The sequence below is a fragment of the Cynocephalus volans genome, chromosome 13 (genome assembly GCF_027409185.1).
Source record: "Cynocephalus volans isolate mCynVol1 chromosome 13, mCynVol1.pri, whole genome shotgun sequence".
NCBI classification, from domain to species: Eukaryota; Metazoa; Chordata; class Mammalia; order Dermoptera; family Cynocephalidae; genus Cynocephalus; species Cynocephalus volans.
Window position 1 is genome coordinate 88,525,645 of NC_084472.1, and position 25,358 is coordinate 88,551,002.

General features: G+C 35.9%; 1 long non-coding RNA gene and 1 pseudogene across 1 annotated transcript; both read right to left on the minus strand.

Annotated features, from left to right (window-relative positions):
• Positions 1-5,233: 5,233 nt before the first annotated feature.
• LOC134361871 (uncharacterized) lies at positions 5,234-25,259 on the minus strand. The gene is made up of 3 exons (XR_010021493.1): positions 25,202-25,259; positions 17,351-17,473; positions 5,234-5,357 (listed from the first exon to the last, which is right to left on the minus strand). It is a non-coding gene; the product is annotated as an uncharacterized LOC134361871 (long non-coding RNA).
• LOC134361531 (mitochondrial import receptor subunit TOM22 homolog) lies at positions 13,574-13,986 on the minus strand (annotated as a pseudogene).
• Positions 25,260-25,358: the final 99 nt, after the last annotated feature.

Here is a 25,358-nt window from a genome sequence, read left to right on the forward strand (position 1 = left end):
GTCACTAGGGGTTTCACAAGGTCCTGTGTTTAAAAACAATGACAACAACAACATATTTATAACAGTACGCCATACAATGCTAGCACTCATGATGATCAAACTGCCTACTAGCAATTTCGTTAGAGGTCTTTCAGCCCTTTATGGCAGGGTGCAATAAGACAGTGTTCATTTAGTTGTGTCCATTCTAGTTTTTGAGACTATACATGGGAATCAATTGATAATTTGATAATTGACAAATACTATTGCAGAAGAGTGGTGAGGAGAAGGGAAGGTGGTAGACTGGTGACATCACCCTCTCCACCCTCAACTCTGCCAAACTCCTCTTACATGCCACTGACAGCAGCAAATAATTTCCACCAGTTAAAAAACTGGAGTAAACCTTTCATTCTAAAGAAGGAATTTTAAGGCACTGTGACTCAGCTGCCCATCTCTGCTGCTTTACTGCTATAAACACTGCAAAATGTGAATCGTGCAGAGTAGAAGTGAATTGTATTATTACTTTTTTTTTCTTCCCTGCAATTCTCTTGTCCAGTATTTACTATATCCTTTGTTTTATACTTATTAGTGTTTTGTTTTTAAAAAAAAAAAAAAAAGTCTGGTGGTACAATGTAGCAATTTTTAAGGAAAAGATATGAAATAGAAGAGCAACCCTCTGGGCCTACACCTATGCACAATTCTAATTAACACTGCTTACGGCCAAGCCGTGGCGCACTCGGGAGGGTGCGGCGCTGGGAGCGCAGCGACGCTCCCACCGCGGGTTCGGATCCTATATAGGTATGGCCCGTGCACTCACTGGCTGAGTGCCGGTCACGAAAAAGACAAAAAAAAAAAAAAAAAAAAAAAAAAAGGGCCGGCCCGTGGCTCATTCGGGAGAGTGCGGTGCTGATAACACCAAGGCCCCGGGTTCGGATCCCATATACGGATGGCCGGTTCGCTCACTGGCTGAGCGTGGTGCTGACAACACCAAGTCAAGGGTTAAGATCCCCTTACCAGTCATCTTTAAAAAAAAAAAAAAAAAGACTGCTTACAACCTTCTGAGTCATTTCAGTGCATGAGTACAAAAAAGGATACACAAAAAAGTAACAATGAAAGTTACTTGTCTGTGTACTTTAGGTGGACTGGTAATACAAATTGGCCTATGCCGGAATGTGTTGTGCGTCAAACAACTTAAAAACATAGCAGTGGCTCCAAAAAATTTGAAAAAACTTAACTAAGAATCACAGCCATTTGATAGTAAAGGTGTTGATTCTTTTAAATAGCTATTGGAAACTCAAAACAAAGGGAAGAAAACTCTTGTTTTAAAAAAATTATATTCAGTGGAAAGGCTCATAGCAATTTACTAGCTGAACTAATCATTCAGAAAAGGAAAAGTCACACAGTTGGTGAGAATCTCATAAGGCCAGCATGTAAAATTTTAATGAGTAAAATGCCAGGATAAAATGCAGTATGAGAAAAGTTCTGCTTTCAACAGTATAAGTCAACATAGTGACGACATTTCACATGATGTTCAAGAGAATCAGAATACGCCCCCCCCCCCCAAATACAGGACTTTGGCATGTACATTATTTTGAGCTGAAGGCATTTAAGTTTCAATAGATGCAAAGAGAAGCCTTCCTAGAATTTTTCTTATTTGACTAAAAGCAGAAACTCCTGAGAAATGAGGACTGCCATAAATCCCCTCTCCTCCAAAAGTCTTATGGCCATGAAGAAGACAGAAAGTTGGTGCCAAGGTGGACCTGCACAAACAAACTGTAATAAATTAACCCTTACCTTCCATTAGTTTCCACCATATATTTACCTTCCCACAGGTTGCAGCCCCTAGAAGCTTAAAACCTTTCCCTTTGCCTTGTCACACTTCCAAAATCTATTGTTCTTTGTTAAAGATGGTATATAAGCTCTCAGGTCTATCTGCTTCTTTGGCTCTTCTTTTCTAGGAAGGCCCTCATGTCATGTAAAAATTAAGATCAAATAAAATTTGTATGCCTTTTCTCCTGCTAATCTGTCTTTTGTCTAATTTGCAGGGCCCCAGTTAATGAAGCTAAGCGGGGTAGAGGAAAAAGTTTGTATTCCTCCATACAATGCTGAAGAGCTTTGTGTAATGAACTGAAAAACAACAGCTTCTCTATTCAGATTGATGAGTCAACAGATTTCACCAATAAATATCATTGGTAAGATTTGTAAATAATGGTGAATCTCAAGAAAACTTATTCCTACTGTACAGAACCACCTCGAATAAGCAAAGGGAGGGCCCATATACATTTAATATTTTGTCTCTCTGTCTGGAAACAAAAGTTTCTGTCTTGGAGGAACTGTGTTCACAGTCTGTGTCGATGGTGTCCCATGAATGAACAGCTCCATAAGAATTTTCACCTCTTGTAAAAAAAAAAAAACCCTGACAATATCACAACATACTGCTTTCTTCACAGAGAGATGTTGAGTTAAAAAACACTTGGAGGGCCGGCCCCGTGGTGCACTCGGGAGAGTGCGGTGCTTGGGAGCGCAGTGGCACTCCTGCCGCAGGTTTGGATCCTATATAGGAATGGCCGTTGCGCTCACTGGCTGAGCGCGGTGCAGATGACACCAAGCCAAGGGTTGCGATCCCCTTACCGGTCGCAAAAAGACAAAAAAAAAAAAAAAAAAAAAAAGCACTTGGAGATGAAATGACAAAAGTTCTGAGTGATTTTACAAAAATGATAAACTGCATTAAACAAAGCCCAGTTCACTTGACTATGTTTTAAAAACTGTGAAAACCTGGACAAAGGTACATAAATCTCCTGGTACGTAGAGAAATCAGTTGGCTTAGCAGAAGAAGAGTACTCAACTGTGATGTTTGAGCTGAAAGGTGACTTGTAGGAATACTTTCAAGAATAAAGAAAGCCAGATTTTTCTTAGTGCTCAGCAGAAACTAGTCTATTTAGCAAACACTTCATCACATAAACTAGTTGAACAAGTGTCTATGAGGCCTGGAGAAAATGTTTTGACTTCAAGTAACAAGATTCTTGAATTTAAAAGGAAACAAAATTTTGGAAAAGTCATGTTGAAAAAGAAAATCTTGAAATGTTGTCAGTGCTGTTTGGCCCTAAAAGTAAGGAAAGATATCAGTTAAGTCTTAAGTTTTACTGGAAACCACTTGGAAGAACTGCATACAAAATAAAACAGTGCCTTCCGTCCTTTTCAACACCACTGAATGACTGAGTGAAGGATCCTTTCTCTGAATCTTCTGCTTAGCTTGAGAATTTGACTTTGAGAGGAGAAAGAACTTTGTAAACCGCAGTCTGATAGTACATTCAGGATGACATTTACTGACCCCTCCCTAGACAAGTTCTGGATTCCTTTGAAAGAAGAGTATCCTGCTGTTCATATGCAAGGAATGTAAATTTTGCTGCAATATTCAACTTCTTACATATATAAGCAAGCTTTTTCTAGTTTAACAAACATCAAGAACAAGGACAGAAATTCTTGTTTTAATTGAAAATGAAAAACAGGTATCCTCTTAAAGAGGCAAATTTTATTCTTTATTTTTAGTTTCAAAAATAACATTTTTATGCATAAAAAAGCCTATAAAACAGATCAAGAAACAACAATACTTTTGTAACTGCTGGGCTTATATGTGAGTCTGAGTATGTCACTCAATAAGAAAATGTTTTTCAGAGTCAAAATTGTTTTAGAATTGATTTTTATTAATATTGCTTTGACTTATGGTTTAATAGCCTTACTATTCAACATTGTCAATTACAGTAATTAAAGTTAATTTTGAAAGGAATAAAATTCAGCACCAGTTAAAAGATGAGACACAAATGCAAGGCAGCTTGCTGGACAAGGTTTTTTATTCAGTGGGCACATCTGCTTTTATAGGGTTAGAAGAGAGCTGATAGGTTTGCTGAGGACAGGGGGCGTTCGGGGATTGGATGGATTGCGTTGCTAAGGGGCCAGGAGCAGGTAGCCTGTGATGATTGGCCTGCGATTCACGCTGGCGGGAAGGTATTGTGGCACTGTAGGGAAGGAGAAGGCGAAAGAGAAGGGTAGCCAGCGCTATGATGGGGCGCAGCCGAAAAAGGGTTCTCATACGACCTAATAAATTTACAATCTTAATTTAAATTCAATCTGCTGAGACTACCTTTAAAAAATTAAATCCCAATTTTGGTTTAAGCCAGTTATTTATTTTATTGTGTTTGCCTTATGAGTTTTTGTTAAGGGACGCCCCAACCCCTACTGACCTTAACATATGCATTCTGCTTCTGTACAAGACGCTTGCTAAAATAAATGGGGGAATAAACAGCTTGGCCAATGCCATTTTAGGCGGCTCTGCCATTTTAGCCTGAAAAGTCCCTGTGGGGAATCCAGGGTGGGGAGGGGCTACAGGGCTACCCACAAAATTAGCTTATGTATCGCTGGCTTGCTTGCATTGGCTAGATTGTGTCAGGTGCGAAAAATTCCCGCCTAGCTAAAAATAAAAGCTGCGAGAGGTTTCAACTTGGGGCTGCGCACTTCGATTGGCCTGCGTAGCCCTGGCTGCCAGAAATAAACTCTTTTCCTTTTCCTATCACCCGGTTCTCGTGGGCAAATTTCTTTTACCCGTCGGACGCTGGCCTTAACATTTTAAAAATTTATTAAAAGGAAAGAATGATTAATCTCAAAAAAGGAAAGCTAAATTTAACTACTTTTTAAAAAGGAAGTTTGGCTAAAAAGTCATTTTTAGCTTTAAATTGGGGGGAAAACTACTCTTGCATATACCATATACTATACTTTGTTACCCTCTTACATAGTAGCAGTTTGTAATAAGAATTTTAGGACTACTTGGATAAGGTTAAAAAAATTAAATGTGAAATTTAAAAGAAGGAAAACTTATTTCTTCTACCTATACTACTAACATGCTTTAACACCCTTAATATCCTTTGTGGGGAAGGGGAACTACACAGTTAAACAAGTAAAAACTTGGTTTCCAGATCACAGCACTGCGGGGAAGGTTCAGGCTTAGGTGCAGTGTCCAGTGAAGAAATCCTTTAGCCACCAGGGGGCAGCATTAGGGCATTGATTTCACAGGGTATAAACTTCAAAAAGAACAAAAAAGAAGGTAACATCTTGTTCAACAAATACATATTGGGCATCATATGTGCCAAATGCTTAAGGAGTTTACATTTTCTGGAGGATGGAATGGTGATAACTTACATTAAAAGCAAATTGTGTACTTCCAATTTTGCCAATAGTTTAAGCTCAATAACATTATCTCTTCCAAATACCCACATCAGTCTTTTAACAAACATTGTACTTTTCTCTTCTTTTTCACTTCTAGCCCTTCTTCCTATTATTGTCCAACTTTGGATGGACGATAGTTCAGGGGAGGCTCTGATCATTTCCTAAGTGGAACAAAAAAAATTGTCACTATTGACCACTCCTTTCTCAAAATTATAGATATTATGTCAGACTTTTTTCCTACCAATGTCATTGTAGGAATTTACTTTTTCCTTTATTGACCTGCAAAACCTAAATTATTTATTACCTGGTCTTCTACTGAAAAAGTTGGTTGACCCTCATCTTAACCCATCATCATCTCTTGTACAACTCAAAAGATTCTGGGCCATGCACAACACTGGCTTCTGTCTACTTCTTGGCCTCTTTCCTTCCTCAAACACATAAAATCCTTCCCTTCCTCCAGACTTTTATACTTGCTGCATCCTTTATCTGGAATGCCTTTATTTTTTTTTTTTTCAAAAGATGACCGGTAAGGGGATCTTAACCCTTGACTTGGTGTTGTCAGCACCATGCTCAGCCAGTGAGCGAACCGGCCATCCCTATACAGGGATCCGAACCCAGGGCCTTGGTGTTATCAGCACCACACTCTCCCGAGTGAGCCACGGGCCGGCCCTTATCTGGAATGCCTTTAAAGGTTCATTCTCAGCCTTTAGATCTCATCTCAAATACCACTGTCTACAGTAAATACCACCCACCCCTCATTATTCTGTCACAAAATCACCCTCTTTATTTCCTTTAGAATTATCTCACTTATTTATCTTCTAGTTAGTCTGTTTCCTCCACTAGAATGGAAGCTCCATGAGGCCAGGCACTTTGCTGTCTTTTTCAACAATGACTGGTTCCTAATAGGTGCACAATAATTTTATTTTTTATTGTGGTAAAATATACATAACAAAATTCGCCATTTTAAGTGTACAGTTCAGTGGTGTTAAGCACATTCACACTGACCATCACAATCATCCATATCGAGAACTTTTTCATCTTCCCAAACTGAAACTCTGTACCCATTAAACAATAATTCTCCATTCTCTTCTCCCCTGAACCCCTGGTAACCACCATTCTATACTCTGTCTCTATGAATTTGACTGCTCTAGGTCCCTCAAATAAGTGGAATCATACAATATGTGCCCTTTTGTGACTGGCTTATTTCACTTAGCATAATATCTTAAATGTTTACCCATGTTACAGCATGTGTCAGACTTTCCTTCCTTTTTAAGACTGAAAAATATTTCTTTGTACATATATACCACATTTTGTTTATCCATTCATCTGCTGATGGACACTGTAGGAATTTCTTAGTATTAAAAAAAAATCTTATCCATACTAAACATTCTCTGGGTCTCTTAAATGCCAGTCAGCTTAACTGAACTTTACAATTACAATCAATGTCCAGTTAGTATATGCTTAATTTTATATCCGAAATTTCCACTAGCAAAAAAACCAGAGACAGTAATAACAAACACCAGGTATTTTATAATAAGAGAGCCATTACAAAGCATTTGGGTGGGCAGTTTTTTTTTTTTTTTCTCACTTTTTTATTATGGAGAGTATCATACATATATAAAAGTAGACAAAAAAAATACATTAAACCCCACCTAATCATCACCCAGCTTAACAAATACCAGCTCATTGTGAAGCAAATCACATCATGTTGTCCATAAGTATTTCAAATGTCTTCTTAAAAGATAAGTAAATGGCTTGAATTTCTTGACATTTTATTAGGAAGATACATTTTAGCTGAAATTTTTTATGATGGTATCAGTTACATATCTGCAACTTTGTCATATTATGGTGGAAAGCATGTCGTTAATAAAACAAATTTTAAATTTAATATTTTAAAAGGATTTTCTAAAGGCTTGATTATTTCAAGAATGCAAACTATGCAGGAAAATATTTGCCAACAATTAGCCACAAACAAAAATAAAAAACTACAAGGTGACTATATTTCTTTAAGTAACTGGCGCCCAGGCAGGGAATTAAGAGATTAGGGTCACAGTTCTCCACTTCAGTGAGTGAAAGAATCACAAGGAACTTGTTTAAAAAGCAGATTGCAGGGCCCTGTTTCTGTAGACTTATGATTTATTAGGTCTGGGTTGGGGCCTAGAAATATGCATTTCTAACACGTGTTAATTGTTTTTCTGATGGAGGGGGTCCAAGACCCCGTTATAGCGAACTGGCTAAAAACCCTGCTTCTAACTTTGGCACTGATATGCTCCATGGCTTTGGCCATTTAACATTTGACCTATCAGCATTTTCTTCAGTGGAATTTTTCATGTATTGACCAAATGAATATGCCATAATCCAGCACTGCCCTCCTTTTATTTCTCTACTTTGAATGATCTACACTTTTCCCATAAGTTTACATGATCATATATTCATATTGTTCTATTTTCTCATTTATGAGTATGATTGGTTTTTATGGTCTTTGTGAATTTCCATTATTTTGTTGGTTTCTAGGAACAACAACCTCAGTAAATCATGATGACATTGGCCCGAGCAGTTTATAATATAGTGTGTATTCAATACACTAAGGATGAGAAAAATGGTAAGAAAATATTATCTGTTTTGGTAATAGGCATAAGATCTTTTGCATCAGATTATGTTTATTGTTCATTGTCATAGCAGAACACAATGTAATTTGCCTGTATCTTCTTAATTTAAAAACAGCACCTAAATCAGCAATGTGTTTTATTAATTAACATCAATATTCTTAGAAAATGACTAATTATAGTTTCAATTTCACAGTGATGGAGCCAAAGCTAAAGGAAAAACTGCAAGAATAAGTAGACTGAACATGAGGAAAATCTAATAGAGGAAGGCAAAGAATAAGAGAAAGCAGAATTTTAGTTATTTATCTCATCACATTAAATAACAGTGGTAAATTGAAGGGGATCAGAATATGCCTCCCTGAGAAGAAAAAACACAAATTGAACATTTTTCTCATACTCTTACTCAGCAACAATCAACACCCCCCTCAAAAAACCCCAAAAACCAAAAAACCACCTCCACAACAAAAAAAATTTAAAAAATAAATGCATGGAAAATATGTGTAGTACAGGCATTCTTTGTTATTGTTTAAAAGGAAATCAAATCACTTCAGGTTTCAGATTTGTAGATGACAACAGGGTAATTCCTTTATATAAATTAAAGAGCCTGAGATTTGTGTTTCCTGCAGTGTGAGAGGGTCACCCCTGGCTCCACATGGAGATATACTGCAGAGGGCTTGCAAAAGAGTCAACATTTCTTCAATAACAGATTTAGATCCACTGAAATGAGCAAAAAAAGTCCTCAACTGGAGCTTCCGAATTCTATTCCTTACAGCATGGAAGAGAGAACCCTGGCTTGGACTTTGAGGTCTATCATTACCAATACTCCACATTACCATAAAAAGACCTTGATAGGGCTATTAGAGAATGTTTGATTTTTAAACAGGACTATGTTCATATGGTTGATCATTAGAGATTTAAATCTGATAACTAAATCAGATGACTTCTCATTCCTTGGGGCTGGCAAGAGTTTAAAAGCATTTCTATTGTAAGTGCTTTTGTCCTTTCAAGGCCTCCTCTAGGAATATATAACTGTTTCCCATGACCAGGACAATGTATTTTCCTCTTATTGACATTTCCACTGCTAATAGGATTTTCCATGGTCCACTCCATAGGGACATTTTCTTCTTGAGTCCTGTTGCTCATCTTGGTCAGGACTCAAAACAGCCCCAGACTCTGTGGTCCTCATCTGATCTGCAGGAAATACTCAAGCAATATTAGGCCAAACAAACTCAAGAATGGCAGGCTGGTCCCAAAGTGTGAACAACCTCTTCTTAATGTACTGTGCCTCTCTCATTACAGGTGAACGTATTAGACCTTCTGAGAGGTCCTGCCAAAATCCCTCCCTCTGACCTGAAGTATTCCCCACCCTCTCTCTGAAATACTCCACAGCACAGCCATCTCTAAGGTAATCCTTTTCACATATCTTCCCTCTTAAACTTTTCATATACTTAATGTGGACGAGGGGCTCAAGAGTCATGTATCTATGCTGAAATTCTTGTATGGTGTTTTATTTGGAATATAACATATATAGACTTCTCGCCTCTGTTCAAATTTTGACAGGAAGAGTCCCAATTAAATGCTCTATTACATATATGCCTATATATGCTTAGAAAATCTCTGAAAAGAAACTGGTTTCCTCTGGGAAGAAGAGCTGGGAAGAAGAAGAGGGGTAAGGAGTGGAACTATACTTATTTTCACTGGATATCTCTTTTTACTGCTGGAATTTACTATACTCATATACTAATCTTTAAAAATATTCAAACAAATTAAAGAGAAAAAAATATAGAAATAAACAGAAGATAAGAAATCCTGCATAAATGGATATTAATATTATGTTCTTGGTTGCGACAACTTATCATTGTAGAATTGTTCAGTCCCACAAAATTAATCTATAAATTTAATGCAATTCCAATGAAAATCCTAGCAAGATTTTTTTTGCAGGAATTTGACAAAATGATAAACTAAATCTTCACAAACTAAAATAATTTGAAAAAGAAGAGAAAAGAGGAAAGATTCACCTACCAAATATTAAAAAACAGTATATTTTGGGTAGTGGGCATACAAAAAGACCAAAGAAACAGAAGAGAGTCAAGACACAGAGTCAGGAATGGTACATGATGGAATATATGTGATGGTTGAGTTATGCAGAGAGGCCACAACAAATCATTGAGGGAATGAAGGATTATTTAGTGAATAATGGAAAAATGGTTTGCTTCATAAAAGAAAAAATAAAATTGTGTCTCTACCATATGCCATATAAAAAAAAAACCCCAGTTAGATTAAAGGTGTAAAAGACAAAGACAATTTTAAAAAGAGAAAAATGTCTTCAGGGTGGAAAAGATTTCTTAGACAAGACTCCTGATTCACAAAGGGATGAGTACACCAAAATTAGTTTTGTTCAAAGAAAGCTATGATAGGCAATGTTAACACAAAGGAGACTGACTAGGACAAGTTACTTATAATATATAAAACCAATAAAGGGATAAATAGCTACAAAGAACTTCTGAAGATCAGCGAGAAAAACTGAAAATTCTAAAGGAAAATGTCAAAGTCCTTTTTTAAAAGGAAATTTTTATAAAGAGATTCTCAATCTCACTAGCAATTGAATCCAAATCGAAATAACAATGAGATTTTTATAAATCTAGCAAATTGGCCAAGATTAGGAAATTGGATAGTATCAAGTGATTGTGAGGATGTAGGGGAGCAAGAACCCCAAAGCATAGCTCACGGTTAGTTGATGTGGCCATGCTGGAAATAAATTTGGCAGTATTTAATAAGGGTGATAAAGCCCACGTGCTATTACCTAGCAATTACATTCCTAGATATACTCCAGAGGAAATTTTACACAGGTTCACAAGGAGATGAATGTGTAAAGTGTTCAATGTAATGACGTTTTTAGTGGCAAAGTGAAAGCAACTGCTACTACCCAATAATGGGGAATACTAGACATTTCTCACCAGTATGAAAATTCTAATTAGATTATAATAGTTAGTTACATAAAACCAAATAGATGTCACATTAAGAAAATATTTTTATAAAAATCTAAACTTATACAACAAAATAAATTATTTGTATTATTAAAAGATTCTTTTAATTTTTATCAGAATAATGGAAAGAATTTTATTAGAAACCAGAAGACCTGGTTCCACTACTCAGTTGCCATTTGACTTCAAGCTATAATATGGCCTACATACTAATTTCTTTAAGCCTGTTCCTTCATCTGTGAAATGGTGTCTACCTCAGTGTTGGTGTGAAGAATAAATGTGAAATACCTTGCAAAGTACAATGTGTTATAAACAAAAATCTAAGGATTTATTAAACCTATTCTTTTAATGTGAAATAACAGCTCTCCTAATATTTTTTAAATGTATTTATAAAACTGAACTTACACATAATTTTAAAAGGGAAATATGCTATATGAGGAAAAGTCTATTTCTTAGTCCATTATTTTCAAGCAACATAAGAGGTAGAACGTACATATTAGAAGATTCTGGAGAATTTAAAGATAGTTAAGAAATGAAAGTTGGCTATCAACAGCCCTTAAAATAAACTATCGCTCTTTAGAATAAACTCATTACCTCCTTTAGGAGAGAAATGTTCATAGTTTCAGAATATGTGTTATTTCTCACATTACAAAGTAGCTCAAATGTAGAACATTTTAAGATGTACTTTAAGTTATTTTAATCAGTCAAAGGGAGGAATGGAAATGTGACTCTGTAAATAAAAATATGATTCAATTGTCAAAGGGAAGGAGATCCGTCTCCAAACTTGCCAAAAAAAATTTTTTATAGTTCATCCTTCTACAGTTGTTGGGTACAATTAGGTCAGTTAGGTCATGGTGGCTGATGGTATTGTTCAGATCTTGTATTTCTTTACCAATTTTTTATTTTTATTTTTTTGCATTTTCTAATCAATTCCTGAACATGATATGTACCCACTCCAGACTTCTTACGCTTATACTTTGGCATAACATTTTCTTTAATTTACTTTCAACCTGTGTTTTTATATTTAAATTGCATCACCGACAGACAGCATATAATTGAATCTTACTTTTTAATGTACTCTGACAATCCTTGCCTTTTAATTGAAGTGTTTAGTCCATTTACATTTAATGTAATTATCGACATGGATAGATTTAGGTCTGATTTTACCATTGTTTTGCTTGTCCCATCTGTTTTTTGCTCCTCTGTTACTCCTTTCTTGACTCCTTTGAGATTAACTGAATAATTTTTAGAATTCTGTTTTAATTTATAATTTTAGCAAAATCTCCTTGAGCTTTTTTTATTTTAGTGGTTGTCCTAGAGATTACAATAAATATCCTTAACTTTTCACAGTGTTTTAAAGTTAATATTGTACCACTTTACATAAAATACAAGAACTTTACACTCCATTTATACTTTAAGCTATAGTTGTTACATGTATTATATATACATGTTATATGTACTGGCCATCACCAAATAAAATAAATGAATGAATGAATGAATGAATAAATAAATAAATTATATATATATATATATACACACACACATATGCGTGTTATAAATCCCATTATAGAATGTTATAATTCTTGCTTTGAACCGTCATATATTTTAAAGAAATTATGAGGGGAAAAAAGAGTCTGTTATATTTACCCATGTATTTACTGTTCTGATGCTCTTCATTCCTTCCTGAACATACAGTTTCCATCTGGTATTATTTCCCTTCTGTTTAAAAATATATACTTAGCATTTCTTGTAGTACAGGTCTGCTGGTGACAAATTCTCTTAGTTTTAAGTGAAAATGTTTTTAATTTGCCTTTATTCTTGTAGGATATTTTCATTTCATTTCACTTTGAATGTTATTTCCAGATAGAGAATTCTAGGTTGACTTTTTTTTTTTTCAGAACTTTCCAGATTGTCATTTCACTTGATTCTGATAAGTCAGTGGTATTTCAAATCTTTGTTCTCTTCATACTATGTCATTTTTCTTTGGCTACTTTCAAAATTTTATCTCTACTTTCGCTTTTCAGCAGTTTGACTCTATTGTACCTAGATGTGATTTTCCTTATATACTGCTTGGGCTTCACTGAGCTTATTAAATCTGGCAATTTATATCTTTCACCAAATTTGGGGAAATTTCAGCCATTTTTTTGGTTGGAATCATTTTTTAATATTTAAATTTAAAAAGTGAGCACTGACTTTTAAAAAACATACACACAAGCCTGACAGCCAAATGTGCAGAGGAAATGATCTCCTGATCTGTCCTCCACAGTCCCCACCCTATGAATGAAGCTGCTGCTGCCCTTCCTCCTTTGCAATATACATAGGAATTAACAGTGGCTGCTGTATGCTGCACCTGTAATGTATTTTGTCAATTTCATATGTGTGCATATCCTTCCCCAACAACTCCATTCTTTAAAAAAAACAAAGCAGTCATAACTAGTCAGGAGTACATCTCTCCCACTGGCATCAGTTTGTACCATACAATGGGATAGTGGGGAGATCTATGGGTTAGAAGCAATTCAGTGAAAGGGATAGGGTGGCCAGAGCTGGAGTAACCCTCTGTGTTGCTGCACTATAGTATCTGAGTGAGGACAGAAGAAATAAGTCAGGAAACATGGAGTGCACAGTTGCCAAGTTGGAAGTCTTTCAGTGAGACAATGTAGTGAGAGTTTTACCCACTTGGTTTAGATAGATCAGTATACCCAAGTTTTTAAAAATTCAAATAATCAGATCGAACACTATTGAATTTCAAACTTCTCACACAAAGATGGCTTAAATATAAGTGACAATCTAGATTTTTCCAGGAACTGATGGTAGAGCCCTTGTCATATCTCCTGATGTCCCTGTGTTAGACCCTGGAGATATTTGCCTCTGCTTCAGTTGCTGCTATTGCTCCATTTGCAACTTCTCAGTCTCAAAGACAACAGGAAGAACCAAGACGAAAAAGAAAATTGTCCCAGTCAACAAGGCTGCTCTGGAAAAGCTGTACATCTTTTGAGCCACAAAGAAGAGACCAAAAATTGCTCTGGCTGCCAACAGACCCTCTCTGGGAAATTCTGTCAGACCCCAAGTCTCTCTGACAAAGTCTCATCTAGCTCTTTGTAGTCATCTTCTTCTAGCTCCTTCTCAGTCTTCTCTGTGTTGCCTTTTGGGAACAATTTCTCCAGGGACAGGGGCTCCTCAGTACCAGTGGCAGCAGCCATGCGATGGGTCCATTTTTTCTTTAAAAATTTTTTTCTGCCCCATTCTTTCTTCCCCTTCAGGAGCCATATACATATTAGATCTTTTGGTATTGTTCTATGGGACTCTTAGTCACTGTTTATTATTTTATTTTCCTTTCTGACCTTCAAATTTCATAGACACTTTCTTCAATTTTTTCCGTTGGATCATAAGGCTATCCAATGAAAATTTTATTTTAAACATTGTCATTTTCAGTTCTAGCATTACCTTTCAGTTCTTTTTTTCATGGTTTCTTTTTCTCTCGTGAGATTTCCTATCTTTTTATTTCTGATATTTTCCTCTAAGTCCTTGAGCATAGTTCTGACAGCTACTTTAAAATACTTGTCTATAATTCTAACATCTGGTTCATCTTGGGGTAATTGATTGGCTTCTGGGTCATATTTTCCTATTTCTCCAGGTAGTTTCATATTCTTTCCTGGACACTTGGATGAACTCAAACTCTAACTAGGTTCAGTTCTTCTAGCCTTACCTGTGCTACTTGGAGTCTGTCCTGAACATGTGTAGTTTAGGGATTGGCCAAAGATTTGGGCAGTTTCTATACAGACTTTAAGGCTCCCCCTCTCAGTGTATTCCTCCTTTCTGGGATTTCTCCCCCACTTTCTACTGCTGTCTGTTTTTATTGCTTTTTGTGGGAATAGCCCTAACACATGACACCTGACACTGGACAGATGAGATTGACAGCAGTTTACTAATCACGTATACTCACAGCCTGGAAGGGGAGGAAATCACACCTCACACAGGGCCATACAAGGGTTGCATTTGGAAACAGTGAATAACCAAGGGCTGTGGAAATCAGGCTTTGTAGTATCAAGAGGAGGAGGTAGTCCCTGGTTCCTGAGGGAGGATATGATTGGTTTGGTTGACTAATTCCATGAGCTAAAAGGGGACTAAAACCTGCTACTCAGGGATAAGGAGGAAACGTGCCTGGTCCTTGACAAAAAGAGCAGAGTTGGGATAGGAACTTGTAAGACCTTCTTAAGTTTACCAGATATCAAGGCAGTACATGATACTATCTTTAGATTGTACAACACTCTGTAACCACCCTGGACTCCAACCTCTGGTTCTTCAAGCCAGTAAGTCTGCAAGTTTCTATCTAAATTTTAGTCATTCTACATGGTGCCAACTGGGGCTTGCCCTTAGGCTAAATGACATTTTTATAGGAAGCTCATGAACTGCCATTTCCTTCCTCCAAGTGTTGACTTCCCTTAAGAATTTGTTCCTTTTTACTTGCTCTCTAGTGCCTTTTGGTAATTTTGAATATTTTGTCGAGAATTTGTAGTTATTTGTGGGAACATTGGAGGAGCTATCTGGCCATTACCAGAAGCAGAAATTTCAAAGTTCATTCTTAATCTGGGCTGCTTGGAGCCTGCCTTGCACATATGTAGTTTAGGTAAACTTCTTTGGATGCAAGCAGTTTAACTTAATAACTGAAAAAATTACTAGATATAATTTATTGATTATAACAAGAATTGGTGTGGAGTCTTTGGAATGATAATACATGAGAATATTAACCCATAGCTTAAATTCATAACTGGAGGGCTCATAAAAATTGTTATGTAAAATACTTATATTTTGATTCAGTACAATTTTGACTCCACACAAATAGTTTAGTCAAACTTGAGTTGAACTCAGAATATATCAGATAAAATCTAGGGGAAAATGTTTTTATTTTACATACTGCTAAAGTACATATGGGGGGAAAATGAAAGCTATTATTTGATAATGTGGTCCTATACCTTTTCTTAAAAACCCAATATCTTCCATTAACTGTGCTTGACTCCTACCAATTTTAATCTCGTTAATTCTGCCTTCCTTCTGCATTTATTGCTAAATTGATTTTATTTATACATATGCTCATAAGCATTTTCCTAATATGTATTCTATATCCCTATAGAAACTATAAATGTCTCCTGAACACAGACTAAATATTTGATTTGGTTTGAACCCATACACAGCAGATACCTACATATGTTGATTATTCTTTTTTCAGTAAATCCTATCAAGACTCAGACGGACAAATTGGGTTTTAAATTTCTTCAGTTCTATGTATGTGGTTGTTTCCTTTGGTGATCCCAGAAGGACTCACAAGACTCAATAGCAGGTTATACACATGGCTAAGATTTATTACAGCAAAGAATAAAGAGAAAAAGCAACAAGAAAAAGATGCATCAGCAGAGCCCAGAGAGGTCCAAAATAGGCTTCTGATGTCCTTTGTTCTAAGTCACATGGGAATTCTTTCTTTTTCTCCCTCCCCACATCCCCTCACCCCCCAGCAAACTATACACACTTGTGGAATGTCTCTGCCCACAGAAGCCCAAGTCTCAGGGTCCAAGGCTTTTGTGGGAGGCTATTTTTGTATGCATATTCTGCTATGCAGTCAGCCATGGCAACAAAAACTCAGGACCCCAACAATAAAACCAGGTACATATTATTGATATTTTTACTTTTTTTCATTGTACACATTTGTGGGATGCAGTTTGGTGTTTCAATACATGCGTATTTTGTATAATGATCTAATCAGAATAGTTAGCATATCTACCACCTAAACATTTATCATTTCTTTGTGGTTATAACATTCAAGATCCTCTTTTCTGGCTACTTTGAAATATACAATACAACATTATTAGCTATTATCAACCTAGAGCACCAGAATTTATTCTCATATTATCAATCTTGATTTTTGTGCAAAATAATTAGGCAAGCCAGTATGGAATGGTCCATTGCTCCCGGTATATATAACAAAATCGTCATCACTAATATAAAGAACACTCCAAGGGCCATATTCCAGGGTAGCCCAAGGGTCAAAGATGGTTCCCTTGGAGATACGCAAGCAGCAAGCAACCAGACCTGCTACATTAATTTTTTTCCTCACAAGGGAAAAAGTATATCCTTGCATATCACTTATAATGAATCCTGGCTTACTAGTAGGAGTAATTAAAGCTAATTAAATCTGAGCATGTGAGAAGATATTTTTAAGACAACTTTATCTCTAAATTATTTCCTCTAGTCTCTCTATCCTTCCCAACATATTCAAATCCTCCAATTTCTATAACTGGCTGTTCTTTATAAACAAACAAACAGGTTACACAGTAGTTTATGCTGTTTGGAAGAAGAGGCCTAAGATAGATAGAGCTCAAAGTTGAAAAAACTACAGGGTTTATAATCCTTACACTATTTAAATTTATATCTTTCCCCCACCCTTGCTTTGCCTCCTGGATTTTCTATTTCACATACGCTTGCCATGATCTACCCATGGTCCATGCCAAAACCTAGATGACATCTCTCCTCCCCCATTCCCTAAACACAGTCACTCAACCCAATCATTACCTCCTAAAAATGTCCTGAATCTAGCACCTTCTTTCCATATGACCTTCTTTCGCTGTTAATTGCTCCTTTTCTCTCTCCACAGGCCATTCTTCATTGCAGCTGAGTTGTCACTCCCATTCTTTCCTAGAAAGCAACATATCATGCATTGAAGAATAATTTTCTGAAAAAGTTCTCTTATATAATGAGGTATTGTAAACACTCAAGTCACTATTTTCAATTGTTTTCCTGTGTGTTATATGTATCCTAAACCTATTTTACTGAAAAATAAATTTCTATCCCAAATTGAAAAATGTCTATAGGATCGAATCAATTTCTTGGAGTTTTCTGAGACATGCAACCATGCAACAGAAATAACACTAGCTCCTTCCTGTGCCTCATCTTCTCTTTCCTTTATGACATCTGGGGTCTTCTCCCAATCTTTTTCCTTTCTCAACTGCTATATTCAGATACCTCTTAATTAGATACTTCTACCAAATTTCTTTCCTATAAAGGAGACCACAGCTCAATAAAAGACTTCAGAAAAGGACTCCTTGAGTAGTTATATTTCATAGGTCCTGTCTGAGTTTGTAGGAGGTTTTTTTTTTTTAAAGATGACTGGCAAGGGGATCTTAACCCTTGACTTGGTGTTGTCAGCACCACACCCAGCCAGTGAGCAACCGGCCATCCCTATATAGGATCCGAACCCGCGGCCTTGGTGTCATCAGCACTGCACTCTCCCGAGTGAGCAACGGGACGGCCCTTGTAGGAAGTTTTAGATGGTGTTAATATAGAACATCAATCTAAATACAAATTTTAAAACATCTTATTTATAAAATTATAAAAAATTTTCCACCTTAACCTAAAGCACTCAAGTGATAACCTACAAAAATTAAAAAAGCTCAACAGCAGGTTGGGAGCTATGCTGAATGAGAAAAGGGCTATAGAACCTCTCTTAACTCTAAAAACCTCTTAACTTTAAAAACCTCTCTTAAACTGCTAAAAAAAACTCCACAAAAAATGTGTTGCTAAGCCCAAACTGCCTAGGATAATTCCTAAAGTGGGAAGTCCTCAAAAGCTTCAAATTCACCAGTTGAGGTATTTCTTGGTTTTAATTTTGTGTAATAATATAGGTTCAATTAGAATGTTAGTATGAAAAGTACAAACATTACTAATAGTAGAGTGGAAAAATTCTCATGAAAGTGAACTAAGTCTAAACATTTAATGTATCTACTTATGTATTCCTTCCCTAGTAGGTAGTGTATATGTTTATATACATATATATACACATATATACATACATATATACACATACATACTACATATATATACATAATACATATACATATATAATATATATACATATACATGTATTTTGTTATTCTAGAATGTACAGTTCTTTGCTTATTTTATATTTAAAGTTTAAATTTTATTAAAATACATGTACAAAAAAAATCAAATGTGCAAAAGGATAAAGTAAGTCTGTAGATATTGCTGCACTATCCTTCCAGAAATATTTTACCTGAATACAAAATTAACATTATTTAGGATATCCTAAAGATAACATGTAAGGAAGTCACTAGGCTTTTTTGGAAACTATTTTTGAATCACCATGCCAATTTTCAGTCAAAGATTGGGTTGGACAGGTTATTGTATTTTTTTTGTTATGCAAAAAAAGTATCACAAGTAGTCTCCATGGATAAAATTTACATATCATGGTCCTTAAACTTTAATTCTAATGTTCTACCACTGTTAATGGTGGCATTAACAGCTCGAAATATTTTTTTCTCTGATTCTTCTATCTCCCCATAACATAAAGCTTTTTAGCTCTAATACTTTCCACATAAATTTTTCCTCATATCTTTGTTTTTTATCTAATTCCAGTAGTTACTTTAGTCAGATGCCAGAAGAAAATATGTCTACTGACACTTCAAGAACTTTTTTGAAGTCCTCTGCCTGATACCTCTTCTGTGACCAAAGGGTATAGTGCTAAAGTATCTGAAATGTACACTATAGTTAGAACAAGCAAAAGTAACTGTACCTAGACATCAGTTAGATAATGAAGAACATTACTTATGTTTTCTAAGGTAATAATTGAGAAAAAGAAAGAAAATCAATAAATTATTTGTATTAAATGAATATTTTCATTTTCAAAATTTGGGTCTCCTTATTTTATACAACTGGCTCATGTAAAATTATTTGATGTAACAAAATGAGGTTTAAACACAATTTTCTAGAAACAAATATATTGTGTACAGTAAGATATACTGGGTTTCACATATAAAAGAGAATCAGAGAATGTCAATTTACAAAAATAAATAAGATGAGCAGTTTAAAAAATCTGTTACTCATGAAAGATAAATCTAAATTCACCAAAATGTTGGATTAAATTAACCATGCCAAGAGCAATTAATGTAACAATAGCTCCAATAAGGCCTCATTAAATAATCAATTAGAATCATTTAAAAGGAACAAGACATTTAGCAAAAAGTATGGCCAACAGCATTAGTTTCATTTTTAAAAGACCATTCATTCTTCAGCTAGTGCCGAAGGCATAAGGTATTGGCCCCTGAAAATAACAGTCCGAAGGATACATAGTTTCCAGTACTTTGATTTTGTGATTATTTTGAACATTATTGTTCAAGAAATTCTAATTTTCCTTTAGAGATGATTTTGTTAAATTTGCTGCAAGACTTCGCAGAGAAAAACATTTTACAATATCCCAAGTTCTTAATTCTTTTCCTATGGGCACTTTTCTCCTTTCAGTAATGATTATCAGCCAGAAAATAAGATTAATATTTGTTTTACTCTTAAATTTTTAGGTGTACACTTACTTCATGGATTGCTATGTGACACTGGGCAAGTTACTTAATTTCTCTGGGTCCCAATATTATCACCTGTAAAAAAGTTGGTCTGCAGGTGATCTGTAATAGTGATCCTCAACCTCTTCCCCATCCCTACATACATGATGGTTACTGTATAATAAACTACCATCAGCAGCTACTCAGTGAGGCTGCTTGTTGCCTGCTGTCCCTTCCTTTGGAGGAATCATTGATCTGAGATTACTTTCAGCATTAAAAAAGCCTTAGTCTATAGTGATCGTGAGAGAAAAATAACCATCTGAAACTGTGTAACCTTGACATGCATTTTTTTCTTTTCTTTTCCTTCATCTAACCTCTACTGAGCACTGTGCAGTACTCTAGTATTACACTGTTCCTGAATAAAAACATCTTTTTGAGAGGTACTAAGGAAAACACACACACACACACAAAGAAAAAAAAAGACATACTTTTAAAGAAAAAAAACCACATACTTTAAAGAAAGGGTGAAGGTTATGCTACCACGGCTTTCAATACATTCCCTTAATTACTACTCTTTCATTGTCATTTGATGAAATTAATAGGAATATTGCTGTACGACAAAGAGTAACATCTGACAGGCATTGTGCCAAGCTTCATCTCAAGTTTTCAAAGAAGCTAAGATCTGTAATAGTGATCCTCAACCTCTTCCCCATCCCTACATACATGATGGTTACTGTATAATAAACTACCATCAGCAGCTACTCAGTGAGGCTGCTTGTTGCCTGCTGTCCCTTCCTTTGGAGGAATCATTGATCTGAGATTACTTTCAGCATTAAAAAAGCCTTAGTCTATAGTGATCGTGAGAGAAAAATAACCATCTGAAACTGTGTAACCTTGACATGCATTTTTTTCTTTTCTTTTCCTTCATCTAACCTCTACTGAGCACTGTGCAGTACTCTAGTATTACACTGTTCCTGAATAAAAACATCTTTTTGAGAGGTACTAAGGAAAACACACACACACACACAAAGAAAAAAAAAGACATACTTTTAAAGAAAAAAAACCACATACTTTAAAGAAAGGGTGAAGGTTATGCTACCACGGCTTTCAATACATTCCCTTAATTACTACTCTTTCATTGTCATTTGATGAAATTAATAGGAATATTGCTGTACGACAAAGAGTAACATCTGACAGGCATTGTGCCAAGCTTCATCTCAAGTTTTCAAAGAAGCTAAGAGGTCAAAGCTTCAGTTTACACACGGTTTGTCTACTCCCAGATTCTAGGCAATTATTGGGCTTATTGATTGCCTGCAAAAACATGTTAAGGTAAGATAGCCAACTAAGAAAAAGGAGCATCTGCAAGGATAGAATGTGTTGGCATCTCTTTTATCGTATTTACAGATCTAGCTATTGCATTACCTGTATTGGCTGAATAATTTATGTCTACGATATCCACTATTTAATTTTGGACAAATTTTTAAGTTTCATCAATAAAATTAGACCAGAATTTTTAATTTTTATCATAGAGTATAAATCTCTCTTCCCTAAATTTTAAACAGTTTACCCTTTTAGGAAACATAATTGCATAATTCAAACTCCTTCACTACTGTGACCTAGTTCCCCTTCTTGATGTTATAAACAGCTCATGTAACTATGGTAACCATCCAGGGAAAATTGAATGTTTTTCTGGTCAGCAATATGCAAAGTATACCATATGTGTTATTTTCTTCTCTCTAGTATAACCAAGGGGATAATATGTTTGCTTTTTTCTTAGTTATGTGAATATATTTTATTATACTGAATTTCCTCTTGTCTACTGTCTGTCATTTGCAGTCCCTTCATTAAAATGTTTTAGGATCATTTTTTGCTGTTAGTATCATCCTCAATGCTGAACAGAACTTTCACCCAAAGTAGTAGGATTGATTTTATACACCGATTTTATGTGCTGTCTATCACATAAACTACATGTACAGGCTGGCATTGCTCAGATTTCTAGAATTCCATCTAGAGAGCCTGCTTTTTTTGTCATTTAGTCCTAGTGTTTTCTTAAAGCAAAAAACTACCAAAATGGAATTACATCTTCATAAGCGGGAGAAGAGTTATCTCCAGTTTGCAGTGATTTTTACTTATCTCCTTTTTATTTCTATTTTTATTTTTTTCTACAACTAGTATGTACTACTGATGTAATAAAGCAGTAAAAATGCTTTAAAACTGAGCTCAGTGGAGATGCAGTCTATTAATCAGTATTTTTTAAAGTTGCCTTTTGAACTAATAAATTGATGTAAACTTTTGGGTTTTTTCAGTGTAATTTAAAATTCTTCATAGGACCTTCCATAACAATTTACACTCTAATACAAACTCCTGCACTGTTTAGGATTTTTTTATTTGCATTATGTACCATTACATTTCCACAATGGGCTATCAGTTGATGACCTTTTAATATGACAAATTCCACATATTTATAACAGTGATTTTCAACCACTCAAGTATCTTCCTTAGAAACACATTGCTAACTGCTTCACTGAATTAAATGGGGAATTAACTCCCTCTTACTGATTTAGAAAAGACCTCACTTACCAAATGAAATGTGTGGGACTTGTTTGGATCCTGTTAAACAAACCAAATATAAACAGATTTAATGAGACAATGGAGAAATTTGAAAATTTGAATTGAGTGGATATTAAATGATAGTAAGAAAACTTGGGGGGTAGGATAATGGTATCATGTATATTTCTAAAAATTTGTTATCTCTTATCTGTTCTTACTTAAAGTATTTACGGATAAAATTATAATAAAACAAGAGTAAGAGAGTTTGTAGGATGATAGAATAAGTAATCTTAGCCATGTTGATTAAAGTTAAAGCTGAGTGAATGGTATATAAGATTTATTGTACTATTACCACTACTTTTACAATTGTTTGAAAGTTTCTAAAATAAAAAGTTTTTAAAAAAGTAGAAAAAAGGATTTCAAATTTAATTGGCCTGACTCCAAGTAGAAGCTAAATTCTTTGAGGAGGTATCTTTAGGAATCTTTCAGAACTACTTGCTAGTTTGTTTTCAATCAGTTTGAAGTTCTTGCTCTCCTCTCACAGAATAAATAAGGGACACAAGAGACAGGTTTGGGGACATAAACATTTCCTGCCAGAGATCTCTTCAAGTAACTGATTTAGAAATTAAAGGTAATCCTGGATACTAATTTGGGGGCATCAGTTATTTATCTTTTTTTAGGGTTGCTTTACGGTAGAAAATACACTGAAGCAAATAAGATGCCTTTTTGCTTCATCCACAGGATTAAATATCACCAATTAATTTCTATGTTGCATAGAACTGGGGACTTTTAAATTTTGCTTTTAGGAGAGTCAGAAAACGCAATCTGAAGAGTCCCAAATTTCCAGTTAAGTGACTTCTGAGAAAGACAGTGATAAATAACCAAGGTTGAAAGCTGGGTTTAGGGAAAATGTTGATTTTTTTTTCCATGTAAGTACTCTTCCTACACAGGCTGCTTGCACCAGGTATGACAGAAATAAGCCATATTTATAAATAAATATAGCAAGACAAACACATGTCTGAAATAATTTATACACACATATGAGTACATTATCATATTAGAATGCTTTACAGGTTTAGACCACTGTCAGCTAAAATACCATTATTTGAATTTTTTGCTTCCCTGGCTTGTTCAAAAGAATTATAAAAGATGAAAACAAAGCCATAAAAGGTCTCCTATCCCATCCTTATCCTTCCTTCCTCTCATATCGCTCTAGGTTTCTGGAAGGAGTACTTACTGTAGGTATTCTGTATCATTGCCTACTTTCACTTCTAGTTTCTAACTACAGGTCATATCTGCCTGCAGATCACTTATCAGGCTGAATAAAATTCATAGGCGCATTTGGTATCTAACTTGAATCAATAAATAACAAGGCATCTTGAATTATTTTGTGCCTTTGATAAAGGACAGCTGATTCAAATTTGGGAGGAAACAAATATTGTAAGGGTCAGGGAAAAACCAATAAAATTCAATTCCTAACAGTGACTGGTTTTTGACAAGACCTGGCCGCTTAAATCTTAAAGATCTAAAGATTGTTGTCTTAAAATAAAATCCCCAAATGATTCTCAGAAATACAATACACTGCACTGCTTGAGTGCCTCAATAATCAAGTGGTCTAAACTTCAACGTGTCACCGGATAACATAAGACAATCTCTCTGTCCTCTGCAGTACTGTTGTTGTTCCCAAGACATCAAATTCCCTGGAGCGCTTTATTTTGATCTAGGTTTCTCTTTGCATGTCGATGGCTACTTACTATTAACCGCTCTTTTAACAGTGTTCTAAAGGGGTCACCACAGGTGTACTACCGCTGCCAACTGGATATAAGAAAATCCAAATTTATCACCTACTCACATTTTCTTTTTAACTCAAAGGTACTACTCACAATAGGGTTTGTTTACATAGGCATTCCATTAAAATTATCTGTGTATTCGTTCTATTTACACTCGTTTCTTTCAAAAACACACGTTATTATACATACTTAAAGTCCATCTGTAATTATAATCAGCTCTCTGCCGGGCATTTCATTTACACTACACTGAAGTTAAACCCTGATAGTCGATTAATTACATAGACAAGGCCAAGGCCGTGGGCCTGACTGGCTATGTTTTTACTCCCCTCTCCGTGACTGCTGACGAGTTTTTACTCTCTTCTCCGGTTGTTCGTCCCTAAGTAAAACTGAGTAAAAAGACATGTAAAGGTGGTAAGTGTGCCCCTCACTCCCCGAGGAAGCCCTCGCCGACATTTAATGCTTAAACGTTCTGACCTTCGAAAGCGGCTTCTTTTTTTTTAAAGGGTGTCTGGGACAAACACACTTGCGGGGTCGAGGCGGCCTTGCATCCCCTTCCCCTAAACAAAACAGGAGATTCCGAAGGAGGGGAAGTGGGGACAAAACCTGTAAGCTACCCCGGCGCCGAGAGCCCTCCGGCATCCGAGGAAGGACGGAAACACTCTAAGGACAGGAGCGAGATTTAAAAGCCGAACCGACTAAAAGATAAAGAAAACGCTGAAGGGAGCACCGCCTACCTCCCCGGTCAGCCCCCCGGCGCTCGGTGAGCCCGAAGGCCGCAGCGGGAGGAGGGACACAGACCGAGGGAGGGCAGAGGCGGCGGCCCTGCGCGCTGCTACAGCCGGGGGGAGGGGGGGGGAAACACAGCCGCCGCGCATGCCGGGAGCCCGCCCC